The sequence below is a fragment of the Cheilinus undulatus genome, linkage group 8 (genome assembly GCF_018320785.1).
Source record: "Cheilinus undulatus linkage group 8, ASM1832078v1, whole genome shotgun sequence".
Lineage (NCBI taxonomy): Eukaryota > Metazoa > Chordata > Actinopteri > Labriformes > Labridae > Cheilinus > Cheilinus undulatus.
In genome coordinates this window covers 423,782-438,221 of record NC_054872.1, presented here as the reverse complement: position 1 = coordinate 438,221, position 14,440 = coordinate 423,782, and positions in this window count along the sequence as shown.

The following is a 14,440-nucleotide window of genomic DNA, read 5'->3' as shown; positions in this document are numbered from 1 at the left end:
GTTGGTTCATACAGATATACAATAACAGATATGCATATGTCTAGAGAGATGGATAGATGGAATAATATGACAAGTGATTTTCAAAGACAAGATGGTTCATCTAAGCAGTAGATTTGACATACAATGATAGAAGTTGCTTTTTTTAGATTTCTCTTAAAGGCGGATATGGTATGTGACATTTTCTGTAAACTCATTCCAAATCTGTGGTCCTCTGCAGACAATGCTGAAGCTAGTGCATTGTAGCCTACATTTTTTTCCCCAATGATTTCATTTTTGTTCCTGGTGATGTAACTGTGCTTTGGTAGAAAAATTGGAATGAGGTTACTTGATTTGTCGTTTTGTTTATGGACAACTTGGTACATTGTACAAGCATTCTGCAGGTAGTTGTACTCAGTAAGCCTCAGAAGGCTGTAAAGGTGGAAGAGCACCCTGGTAGAGCCATTAAACTCGGACCAAGATAAAGCACAGATGACCTTTTTTTGGAGTGGCTCAAGCTTTTTTAGGTAGGTTGGAAATGTGTTACACCATATGCAGTAGGTTAAGTGAGGCTGAAACAGAGTTTTAGATAAGGTAAGAAGTGCCAATAGTGGTAGGAAATGTCTCAGCTTAGAAAATAGAGCAGCATACTTAGATAATTTTTTGTGAGATCTTCAATATGGTATTTAAAGTTAAGAAATTCATCAATCAGGATCCCCAGGAATTTTGTAGAGCCAACTCTTGTGATAATTTCTCTGTTTATCTTTAGACAGATTTTTTTAATGTCGGGTTTTTTATTGGATCTGAACATGATGTAGTTTGTTTTGCTGGTGTTGAGCGAGACTCTGTTGCATCTAAACCATAAGCTGTGATAGCTCACAGTTTATGATTTGTTCAAGTGTGTTTAGATTTTTATGTGAAAAGAACAAGTTTGTATCATCAGCAAATAATACTGTATATACTACAGTTGAAGCATTAACAAAGTCATTTATGTACATGATGAAGAGAAGTGGTCCTAGAATAGATCCCTAGAATAGATCCTTGTTGTATGAGGACTTATGGTTGTTTACATATTGATGTCTGTCAGACAGATAGCTATGGAACCAATCAAGAGCTAGGCCTCTGATACCAAAGTGTTGTAATTTATTGATTAAGATGTCAATATTGATGGTGCCAAAAGCTTTGGACAGGTCCAAGAAAATGCCAATACCATATTCACCTTTATCAATTGTATCACTGATTTGTTCAGTTAGATCAAGCACTGCCATGCATGTAGTGTTTTTCTTCCTGAATCCATACTGATATAAGACTATGATATTTAGCTTCTCCAGGTAGCTGCTAAGTAGACTACTCTTTCCAAAACCTTGGAGAGAGTTGGAAGGATGGAGATTGGATGGTAATTACTTAGATCGTTCTTGTCTCCAGATTTGAAGACTGGTGTAACTCGTACAATTTTCGCTGTTTGCGGCACTATTCCAGAAGATAAAGACACATTGATGCAGCAGGTAAGAGGTGCAATAATTACTCTGGCAATGCCTTTCAGTATTTTACTGGAGAGTATGACATGGTACATATGTAAGACACACAGACAGAATCCTTGATAAACAATAATAATCATAATTAGTTTATTTATACAATAAATACAATACAATACAATAACTTTTTAGCACTTTTCAAAACTTCAGTTACAAAGTGATTCACAAAGGAAATAAAAATACATTTATTCAACAATACATGGAAAATAAAATAAAACAAAAATAATGAAAATCTAAAACATCAAAACATTGTTAATAAATAGCAGTACATTTAAAAAGCAGATCATTTTTTTAAGAGAAGGTTATTTTAAAAAGGTGTGTTTTTAGAGTTGATTTAAAAGAAGATAGTTAAGATAGTGAAGTCTGAGACTTTCAGGTAAATTATTCCAAAGGGTTGGATCCCTGACAGCAAAAGCCTGGTCACCTTTTGATTTCAATCTGGTTTTAGGGACAGATAAAAGGTTCTTATCAGAGGATCTCAGGCATTGCTTTGGCATATAGAAAGTTAAAAGCTCTGAGAGGTAGCATGGGGCCAGACCATGTAGGGCTTTAAACATCAAGACTAAAATTTTAAAATCAACTCTAAAACACACAGGGAGCCAGTGAAGTGAGGATAGAATAGGGATGATGTGATCATGCTTTCTTGATTGGGTTAAGAGTCTAGCAGCTACATTTTGAATGCACTGAAGCCATGAGAGCAAGATCTGATTAAGACAGCAAAGGGCATTACAATAATCCAACCTAGATGTGATAAAAGCAAGAGTAACTTATCCCAGGACATTAAAACTGATAAAGAGCAAATTTTGGAAATAATTCTGAGTTGATAAAAACATGACTGAGAAAGCATTTTTACATGAAGCTCCAGACTGAGGTTACCCTCTAAATAACACCAAGGTTTTTCACTGTAGATACCAGATTATCAGCAAGGTCTCCAAGAGCAGGACAGATTTCATTCAACACATGCTCAGGGATCAAGAATAAGAATCTCTGTTTTTGATGTGTTTAACTGGAGAAATACCGGTTCTGGCGCATGTGGTAACAAGCTGCGTTCAGCTCCTCTGTGTTTACGTGTTCTTACTTTTTTGTTGCTTTTCCTGCCACTGGGGTGGGTCTAGTGTTTTTGTGTGTTTATACAGTATATATCCCATGATATGATCATTTTTTCTACACATCCCTGCATTCTCATTTATTTGAGAGAAGATCTACTGGCGCTGAGGAAAAAAAGGACAGACGGGCATGCGTCACACCATCCCCCCTGAGCTGAGGCAGAAGTACTGTGGGTGCAGAGTCGGTGCTAAGGTGAAAACTGGGCTTACAAACAGCAAACGGCGGCGAATTAAGCCATGTATCCCTCCGGTTCTCATGGGAAACGTGAATCTATTGCCCAACAAGATGGACAAGCTTACAGCACTGATCAAGACTCAGCGGATGTACCGGGAGAGTAGTTTGTTTATGTTCACGGAGACATAGCGGCTTCATGCCAGATGCTAATCCGGCTTCATGCCGGTGATTCCCTCCGCCACAGCAAGGCTACAGACACAGCACCCAGAGGCCTTTTTTCTTGTCTCTGGAGACTTTAACCATGTTACCCTGGACTACACACTCACTGCTTTTTATCAGTATGTCGACTGCCCCAGCAGAAAAAACAGGACAATTGACCTACTGTATGCCAACACCAAGGAGGCATACACAGCGACACCCCTTCCCCCACTTGGAAGTCAGACCACAATCTTATCCATCTGCAGCCACTGTACACTCCTCTGGTGCAGAGGCAGGCCACAACAAATGGGTCCTTCAGGAGGTGGTCTCCTGCAGCAAAAGAGGCCCTCAGAGACTGCTTTGTGACCACTGACTGGACTGTACTACAGGATCCTCATGGTGAGAAGGACATTGATGGCATTACAAACTGCCTGACCAACTACATCAACTTCTGCATGGACACAGCAGTCTCTGTTAGAACAGTATGCTGCTTTGCCAACAACAAACCCTGGGTAACCAGTGAGGTAAAGGCTGTTCTAAACAGGAAGAAGAGGGCTTTCAGAAGGAAAGATAGGAAGGAGATGCAGGAACTAGAGGGAACTAAAGCTGTGTCTGAAGGAGGCCACGGAATCATACAGGAGGAAGCTGGAGAGCAGGCTGCAGGAAAACAGCATGAGGGAGGTCTGGAGTGGCATGACGACCATGCAAACAGACAAACAGCAGAGCAGCAGAGGGAGACAAGGACCAAGCTGACCAGTTCAATGCCTTCTTCAGTGGTATCAACTCAATGCCTGCACCCCCTTCCCTCACCCTCTTCCCCCACAGCCCCCCACACACCCTCCCAGCCCTTCTCCCCTCACCCTCCTCCTCCATGGCCCTGCCTCCTGAGCACAGTCCACCACACCTCCCTCCAACTCCCCCCGTCATCAGTGCAGCACAGGTCAGTGGTTAACTGAGGAGACTTTGCCCAAGGTAAGCAGCCAGCCCGGACAAGGTGTGTCCACATACGCTGAGGTTCTGCGCTGCTGAGCTGGGGGAGCCTCTCCAGCACATCTTCAACCTGGAGAAGGTGCCCACCCTGGGGAAACCTCATGCATCATCCCCATACCCAAGAAGAAGCACCCCAGTGACCTCTGTGACTTCAGACCAGTGGCACTCACATCCCATCTGATGAAAACCTTTGAATGGCTCATCCTTCACTTCATCCGGCCTCAGGTGCAACATGCTCAGGACCCCCTACAGTTCGCCTACCAGGAGAAGGTGGGGGTTGAGGATGCTGTCCTGGTTCTTCTGCTAGAGTTCTCTCTTTCCTCGATAAGGAGAGTGGCGCTGTGAGAATTCTCTTCTTCAACTTCTCCCGCGCCTTTGACACCATAAAGCCCTACCTCCTGCGAGAAAAGCTGACCAGGTCTCAGGGCCCTACCTTGCTTCCTGGATCACAGACTACCTCACTGGCAGGCCACAGTATGTCAGATTGCTGGACTGTACATCAAGCACTGTGACCAGCAGCACAGGAGCAACACAAGGGACTGATGACACAGCCATTATGGGTTGTATTGAGGCAGTGAGAGGGAGTACAGAGACGTGGAGAACTTTGTGAGGTGGTGCCAGCAGAACCAGCTGCAGATTAACACCGCCAAAACCAGGGAGATGGTACTGGACTACTACAGGAAGAGACCCCCTCCCCAGCCCATTTCCATCAAGAGGGAGGAGGTGGAGGTAGTCAGCTCATACAAGTACCTTGGCCTGCAGCTGGACAGCAAACTGGACTGGTCAGTGAACTCCAATTACATGTACAGGTCCTGAGGAGGCTGGCCTCCTTCACCGTCTGCAAGAAACTCCTGCAGATGTTCTACCAATCTTCTGTTTCCTAGACTGATGTGGCCCATGTCAGTTTATGAGATCCCAATATTGAAGGTAGAGAAGCTGGAAAGAGTAATTAACTCATTTGTAAGGAAGTGGTTGGGCGTTCCTCGGTGCCTCAGCAGTGTGGCACTGTATGGCAAAGGGATACTCCAACTCCCGATCACTAGCTTGACAGAAGAGTTCAAGTGCACAAAGGTTAGAACAGAGTTGCTGTTTAGCAGGGAGCAAAGATAGAATAGTTAGCAGTGTAGTTCCAAATCCAACCAGGGGAAGGAAGTCGAACCTAAGACAGGCAGTAGAGGAGGCAGAGGCAGCTCTTAGGCATGCTGAGATTGTAGGCAATGTCCAGATAGGTCGGGGAGGCCTGGGGCTTGGCTCAGGTAGACCGGAGTGGAACAAAGCAGGTCCTTAAGATAGAAGGAGACTGGTAGTGGAACAGGTACTTAGACAGGAGGAAGTAATAAGGTTCACTAAGGCTGTGGCTCAGGCTAAGCAGGGACAGTGGATGAACTGGGAGAGTGCAGAGAAGATGAGTTGGAGAGACCTATGGAGTATGGAAGATAGGTGGATCAAATTCCTGCTACGGTCTACCTATGATGTCTTACCATCACCCCAGAACCTAAAGTGCTGGGTTGATGGGGACCCATCGTGTCCTTTGTGCTCTGAGACAGCAACCTTGAGGCACATTTTGACAGGATGTAAGATCAGTCTGTCAGTCTGTGGTAGATATACATGGAGGCATGACAGGGTTTTGGAATTGAAAGCAGAAGGTGACAGGTGAATGCAGGAAATAATCAGGGAATGAGGACGGTTCAGTTTGTCAGAGAGGGAGAGAAGGTTAAAGCAGATAGCTTTTTAGGTAGGCACCAGTTAGGCCAGTTAAAGGATGCTAAGGACTGGGAAGTCCTTAGCATCCTTTAACTGGCCTAACTGGCATCCTTTAACTGGCCTAACTGGCCAGTTAAAGGATGCAGGTAGATTTAGGAGGGAAACTTGTTGTGCCACAGGAGATAGTTTGCACCAATCTTAGGCCTGACATAGTGCTGTGGTCTGCCAGTCAGCATGTAGTGTATTTTATAGAGCTGACGGTTCTGTGGGAGGATTCTGTGGAGGAAGCCTATGAAAGGAAGAAACTGAGATATACAGATTTAGGAGCAGAAGCTGAACAGTGACGATGGAAAGTTAGGACTCGTCCAGTAGAAGTGGGATGTAGAGGGTTTGTAGCAAGGTCAGCTGTGTCATTACTTAGGCTACGTTCACATTGCAGGCCTTAATGCTCAATTCCAATTTATTGCTCATATCTGATTTTTTGTTTGGCTGTTCACATAACATTTTTAAATGTGATCTGTCTGGATAGGACTTCTGGTTTGGTGAGCATGTGAGCACAGCGTCGTCTCCGTCTCCCGTAACTCTAACTTTACTTTATCCTTAAAAACCCTACATTTTTGCCTACCCTACACGTGATACTGAGAAATAAACATAAATTCTCTCTAAGCGCGAAGCCAAGATGTTGAAATCTTCTAAACCGCAAAGGAAGACAGAAGCAGAAGCCTCTGCTCCATGCAGCAACTCGTGCCTGACTAGCATAGCTAACCTGCTAGAGGATCACAGAGCTAGCATCTCGACTGATATTAAGAGCACCTTCACGGCTGTGGAATCCAGATTGGACAAAATACAAACCACGGTAACGTCTTGATACTTTGGAAAACACTGCTGAATTGAATATCCAGTGTATTCAGGCACTGGAGGAGAGATGTGCGGCCCTGACGGATAGCAACGCTAGGCTAGCAGCAAAGGCTACGGACTTAGAGGGCCGGAGCCGCAGGAACAACATCCGGATCATTGGCCTACCGGAATCCATTGAGGGCCCCAGGCCCACAAGCTTCTTCTCCGACCTCCTAGTTGAACTGTTAGGTGCCGAGACCCTTTCATCTCCCCCCCCGAACCGGACCGTGCACACAGTGTACTCGTCGCCAAGCCACAACCGGGTCACGGCTGCGGCCTGCCTTCATCGTTACCAGACCAAGGACCTGATCATATGGGAAGCACGCAAGAGACGAGGTACACTCAAGTATCATGGGTCCCCTGTACAGATTTTCGAAGACTATACTCCGGAGGTTGTTGAGGAACGCGCTAAGTATCGGGCGGTAATGGCTAAATTGTACAACCTTGCTCTAAGACCAGCTCTGCTCTTCCCAGCCCGCTTGGAGATATCATCGGAAGGTTGGGTAAAGAAGAGATTTTCGTTGCCCGAGGAGGCCAACACCTTTGCAGCTATCAACACACCCCGAGGCCTGATTAGCTGCATTGCTAGCTTGCTCAGAGTCTGAGCGCTAGCCACACTAGCCATGCGAACACGGACTTTCTTCAAGCTGCACCGACACAGGCAGGGTAAGACTCTTTGACAATATGGAAATGCTTTAAGCGCACAAGCTTGGGCTGTATCAGGACATAAAAGACATGATGGTGATACTCAAGGCCTGAAGTTCTCTTGTACGCCACCCTTTGCACTTTACTGTTGGCCTGGAGGCTAACCGACTAGCCCTACCTTCATCATGCATACTAAAGGGTCTGTGAAGAGAGCCAGCATATCTGGGTAATCTGACTCTGTTGTTTACTCGAACACTTTACTTTTGATTTTTATCTTCGTTTTATTTTTCCACTTATTTTGTTGACATTGTAGAAGTTTATACTAGTAATGCATATTGGCTAGCACCTTATCTGAGATATCCATGGCTCCGAGGTGCTAATTCCACAATGTTTAAGTTGTTACAATGTTTACAATTTGTCTTTATATATAAGATCTTATATTTCTTTTACAATTGGTGTTGAATAAGCCCTCCATTTCACAGTCTGGAGCCAGTTAGGCACATGCTCTGACCAAAGTTAGCTTAAACAAATAAGGGGTTTGTTTTGAACATGTGTTTTTATTTTTCTTCCTCTTATGGTTATTTTTCTTTTTTATTACTCTATGCAGAATAGCTCAGGCTGTCTTAAGACCTTAATTTGATACTTGCAGGCTGTTTGTTCTTTGTTCAGTGGTGGGCCAACATTTCATATTGTGTTCAGAGGGTTACATGTTTACGTTTCTGATTTTCCATTTTATGGGTTGCGGGATCCGAGACAAAACCTGAGGGAATGAGGACACAGAAAGGGAAGTACGCATCTTCTGTATTAGTTTATAAGGTTGTGTGAAGTGATAGGGGTATTGTGGGTTGGGAAGGATGGGAGGATCGTTTTTTCAATGGGGAAGTTCTTTTGGGTGGGGGAGTTGGAGCTGGAAGGAAGTGCCAGCTTAGGGGGTGTGTAGGGAGGGGAGCCTCTTTGTTGACTTTATCTTTTGGTGATGTTTGTTTTTTTCATTTTAATTTTGTTGTCACTGTACTATGTTGCTCATGCACTTGCTGCTTTTCACTCATCTTTTGCTGCTTGCGTCTTAGGATTGACAACATCTTTTGCTGCTCTGTGCTAAGTTATGGTTGATGTGACCAGTGAGGGCGTGGTTGGCGGACGGGCAGTGAGGATCATCTCCTTAAATAAACGCTGCTGTGAAGCGAACTAAAATCATGACAGATATCAAAGGCCTCAATGCCGATATAATGTTCCTCCAGGAAACACATTTACAAAACTCTGATCACCGGAAGTTGAACAGGCAGTGGATCGGTCAGGTCTGTCATTTCAAATTCAATCTGAAATCAAGAGGCACAGCAATTTTAATAAAGAAAAATGTACATTTCACTCCCACTAGCACAGTCTTGGATTCAGATGGCCGTTATGTCGTCATTTCAGGCATACTATACCAGAAGCCAGTTGTCCTGGTGTCGGTCTATGCTCCGAATTGGGATAACCATAATTTTATGAAGTTGCTATTGTCCTCTATTCCGAACTTGAACTCCCATTTTTTGCTACTTGAAGGTGATATGAACTAGACCCAATATTGGACAGATCTAGCTCACGGCCTTCCCCACTTTCGAAAATGTCACAGACTCTTTTAGCCTTTATGGATCAGTATGGTTATGTCGATTCCTGGAGGTTTTCACACCCCTCCACCAGACAATATTCCTTTTTTTCGCATGCTCACCGAACGTTCTCTCGGATAGACTACTTTTTGGTTGATAAAACACTTATCCCGTCAATTATCTCTACCCAATACTCCCCTATAACTGTATCTCATCATTCTACAGCGACCCTAGACCTCCGCTTTGACCTCAGACCAAAGGAATTCAGAACTTGGCACCTGGATCCACTATTGCTGGCCGATGTAAACTTTTGCAAATATGTTGCTGATTTTAATTTGTTTTTTTCTGCGAAACTAACAAAAACGATGAAACTTCCCCTTCATTATTGTGGGAAACCCTGAAGGCTTTCATTAGAGGTAGAATTATCTCGTATACATCTCATGCAAACAAACTGCACAGGGCTCGCCAAAGGGAATCAGAAGAATCTATAGCCAACCTTGATGTTTTGTTGTCGACTTCCCAAACACCTGACTTGTACAAGGAAAGATTAGGTCTCCAGACCAAACTTGACCTTCTTCTCACTACAGCAGCCAAACGTCTCCTTCTCTGCTCCCGTGGGTCTCAGTACGAACATGGCGATAAGGCGGGTCGCCTTCTGGCCCACCAACTAAAGGCCAGATTGGCTTCCAACCAGATCACCCAGATACGGGAAGGGTCAGGATCTCTAACCTCTGACCCTGAGAAGATCAATGACATATTCAGGCTATTTTATTCTAAACTATATACCTCCAAATCTCCTAATGATGAAAATCAATTATGTAATTTCTTTGATAAACTATCATTACCGAAAGTTTCATCTAATGACAGTCAGAAACTGGATGCTCCTTTAACACTTTCTGAAATCAAAGAGGCCATTAGCTCATTGCGCAGTGGCAAATCACCGGGCCCAGATGGTTATCCTGTAGAGTTTTTTAAACAATTTTCTGATTCTCTTGCTCCACTCCTACTCGAAATGTTTAACCATGCCGCCAGGGCACCTTGCCACCTATGCTCATGCAAGCCTCGATATCTCTTATTCATAAGAAAGACAAAGACCCAGCAAACTGTACATCCTATCGCCCAATTTCACTCCTCTCTGTTGATGTCAAAATTCTGGCTAAGGTCCTAGCCTGTCGTCTGGAGGCTATTATGCCCAAGATAATCTCAGAAGATCAGACAGGATTTATAAGGGGGAGGCACTCTTTCTCTAATGTCAGAGGGCTTCTCGGCATAGTTCACACCTCGTCCTCTTCTACTGAAGCTGAGGCTGTGGTGTCTCTCGATGCCGAGAAGGCCTTCAACAGGGTGGAGTGGGCTTACCTCTTTTTCTCTCTGCAGCGGTTCAGTTTTAGTGCCGGCTTCATCTCCTGGATTAAGCTACTCTACTCCTCCCCCTACGCATCTGTGTGCACAAACTCACAGTGTTCAAATCCATTTCCTCTTTTTCATGGCACTAGGCAAGGCTGTCTGCTCTCCCCGCTGCTGTTCGCACTCGCCATAGAGTCACTATCAGTTGCTTTAAAGTCGGCTAGAGGGTTCAAAGGGATTAAAAGAGGGGGGGTTGAACATCGCATCTCGCTTTATGCAGATGATCTTCTCCTTTATGTCTGTGATCCCCTGACAAGCTTTCCACCTATCCTTTCACTCCTGAACACTTTTGGCGCTATTTCTGGATATAGATTAAATATTCTGAAACGTGAATGTCTTCTTCTTAATCAGTTGGCCATAAATATGTCACCATCATCCTTACCATTTAAAATGTCCAACATGGGGATAAAGTACCTAGGTATTATGATCACGCATACCATTCGTACTCTCCGTGAACAAAATTTTACTGCTTTAACCGCTACAGTCAAATCAGATCTACAGAGGTGGAATTGTTTGCCACTTTCTCTGGCGGGAAGAATACAGACTGTAAAAATGAATGTGCTGCCCAGATATTTGTATTTATTTCTATGTCTCCCCATATTTCTCCCCAAGTCCTTTTTCAAATCTATCAACAACTTGGTTTCTTCTTTTATTTGGGCTGGTGGGTGTGCGAGAACAGGTAAATCCTTACTTCAGAGGAACAGGTCAGAGGGTGGGCTTGGGCTGCCTAGTTTTCTCAGTTACTATTGGGCAGCCAGTGTTCACAAAATCATACTGTGGTTTACCTCACCCCAGTGCAGCTGGTGCCAACTGGAGGCTGACTCCCGCTCTTCTTCTCTCCCATCTCTGGTGTGTGGCACCCTTTCCCTCTCTCCCCCTAGCTTTACGTCTAATACAGTTGTAATAAACTCACTTAAAATATGGTCACAAATTAGACGACACTTCGGGTAGCTTTCCCTCCTTAAAGCGACGCCCATCTGTAATAATCAACTTTTTATACCAGCTAGAATTGACCCACGATATACATCTTTGGAGAGGAATGGTCTTCGCTGTTTGGGTGATTTATGCGTTAATGGTGCCTTTGCCAGTTTCGACCACTTACGTTCTGCATTCAACTTAAATAGGTCAGACTTTTGTCAATACTTCCAGCTCCGGGATTTTGCTAGGACACACTCGCCGGCATTTCCTCAAGTTCCAAACCCCAGTGGCATTGATCTGGCACTTAAGGCAAAAGATTTGCTCAAAGGTCAGGTTTTCTTCCTTTATTACCTCCTGTTCACAACCAACAAGTCCGCGGTTAATAAGATCAAGTCTGATTGGGAAGTCCAACTACAAACTAACCTTTCTGATGATGTCTGGATGAAGGCACTTGGGGCCGTTAACTCTTCTACTAGCTGTGCTAGGCTGTCTCTCATTCAGTTTAAAGTACTCCACAGACTTCATTATAGCAAACATAAACTTTCTAGAATATTTCCAGAAAAAATTAATGATGCTTGTGATAGGTATTCCCAGGCTCCTTGTAACCTAACACATATGTTTTGGTCATGTTCTAGACTTGTTAATTTTTGGCAATCCTTCTTTAAGTCCATCTCCAACATCTTAGGGTTAAACATCAATCCATCCCCCCATATAGCCATCTTTGGTAGATCTCCTGATAATCTTGCCACCTCGACCACTCAGGACAATGTTATTGCCTTTGCCTCTTTAAATGCCCGTAGGAGGATCCTTCTTGTATGGAAATCTTCACAACCCCCCTCCTTCAAAACATGGCTGCACGACGTCTTATTTCTCCTTAAGTTGGAGAAAATTAAATTCACTCTTAGAGGATGCTCTGATAAGTTTTACACTCATTGGAGACCTCTGCTACAATATTTCGAGAAACTCTCACCTGATGAGATATTATAGTAGCACACCTGTCGTGCCGGCCCCCCCCCCCCCCAATCCTCCCTGAGTCAGGGCTATCCTGTGCGGGACTAAACATCAAATTTCATGCTACGTACATATACACCTCTTCCTAAGCATGGGTTCTTCATTCATTGAGGTGATGACCTGGATGCGGGCAGCTGTTGTTTCCTTACATAGATGAAGTTAAGCAGGGTGTGTGAGTAAGTCTGTCTCTTTCACAGGATATACTTCTCTTTTTTTTTTTTTTTATTTAAATTGTATTATATGTATATATTCTTTTTGTTTATGCATTTTGACTCTACTCTGAAAAATGTACTTTAATTTGACAAATTTTCACGAATACCTACTTATTTAATTTTGTTTAATTATTGTGTTTTAGCATGTGAGCTTTTTACTTTTGTATATTGAGTCTGGTCTTTAAGAAGTCTGTTGGTCTGGGAGGGTTGTTATAAGGTGAAGCTTCACTGGGTTCTTGAATGTTCTGGGGTAGAAAGAAAATGTTGACTGTACCTCAAATGCACTGTACGCTACGAACTTGCTTTAATAAAAGTATGAAAAAAAAAAAGGGTCTGTCTGGAGACCGCGAACAGCTCATGCTCCTGAAATCACCTGCATGCTCAGTTGAACATAGCGTCACGTTTACGGTATAAAATCTGATTGGCCATCAATGATGTTTACGGAAGTGAAGATGGCGACAGCCGATGAAGTAACTCTTGTTTATGGTTTCATGTTAAAAACATTGTGCAAATCTATGAGCGAGTGATGTTAAAAAGGAGGAAGAGGAGAAAGAAACTTAATATGTTAATGATGTAAAATTCCAAAAAAGGCAGCACATCTCAGAGTCCAAGTCATAGAGGACAAAACATCACCATGTTCATTGCTCTGATGAAGGCCTTGTGAATGATTTTTGAACTTGGGCTTAGCACTTCACTGACGGTGTAAATTGATGTGAAGCGCAACTCTCCCCTCCAACTGTATGTTAATGACGTCTTGTGCGGAGCAATAGCTGCAACATCTGTACAGAGAAGTGTCTGGATGCGGTGTTGGAGCCAGGAGTGGTGGGATCCGGATGTGACTGGTTTCTCGGAGCGGGAGTTCTTCCAAAACTTTTGAATGACGAGGAATACCTTTGACCACATCTGTCAGCGCCTCGCCTCGAGACTTTCAAGGCAAGACACGTCGTTCAGGAAATCCATCTCCCTAAGAAAGCGAGTTGGAGTGGGGGTGTACTGTTTAGCAACGGGGGTGGGTTACCGCACCTTGGCCAACCCGTTTGCGCCATTGTCCATAGCTTTTGCAGAGCAGTGCATCATGTCCTTATGCCTGAGTACATCAAACTGCCTCAGGGAGACGATCTCCAAGAGGGGCTACAAGGCTTCAGGCAGAGGTGGGGTTTCCCTCAGTGTGCTGGGGCGATAGACGGGAGTCACATCCCCATCATTGCGTCTGAAGAAAACCACACTGACTACTTCAACCGTAAAGGCTGGCGCTCTGTCCTTCTACAGGGTGTTGTTGATCACCAGTTCTGGTAAGCCAATATTGACAAAAATATCTTTTCTTCATCTAGCTAGTAATATTCATCAAAAGTACACAGTGTAATTATAATGATGAGAGGCCTACATGCAAAGGTGTGTGTATAGTGATAAAATATCAATTTTTATACCATGGTCTTTGTGAATAATCGATTCTCACTTTCCTCCTGTTCTGTTATAAACTATTGTCAGAAGATTCACATAACACAAACAAAAGAAAAGAAGCCATTATTTCTTTGTAGAGCCAAAGGAAACGCTTCTGATAAACCGGCATTATAATATCTGATAAATCTTGTCATGTCTGACGGAGAATCAGCACCTGCAGGGTGTGGACAGCTCCGTTTCATGTCTGTGACCCCGTAGTGCAGAAGGAAGAATTATTCTGTTTATTCTAACAGCTGGTTTGCCAAAACTAAGATTTTTATCAGATGACTGTTCATATTCATGTCATTTCTGTGATAAATCTGTTCAGAAAGTGCACTGAGTGGACTAGTTTTTTGCTCTGTTGTGACTTGGTATCAATGGCCCGCCTATTTACTGGAGTACTGAATAACGTTTACATTCCCTAAGAACGTTATGGGATTTGAATGGCTATTCCAGTTATTAGTCAAGCCCTGCTTGGGGAAAGAAGTTGTTTTTGTAAAACTTTCTATTTTGATCACAAAACGTATGACATTATTAATTAATAGCTTTACTGATTGTTTTCGTTCGCAGGTGACCATGGTATAAGCGGGTTAATTCTTTCTTCAGTTCTTTTCATTATTTTTGCCTGGTAAAAAGT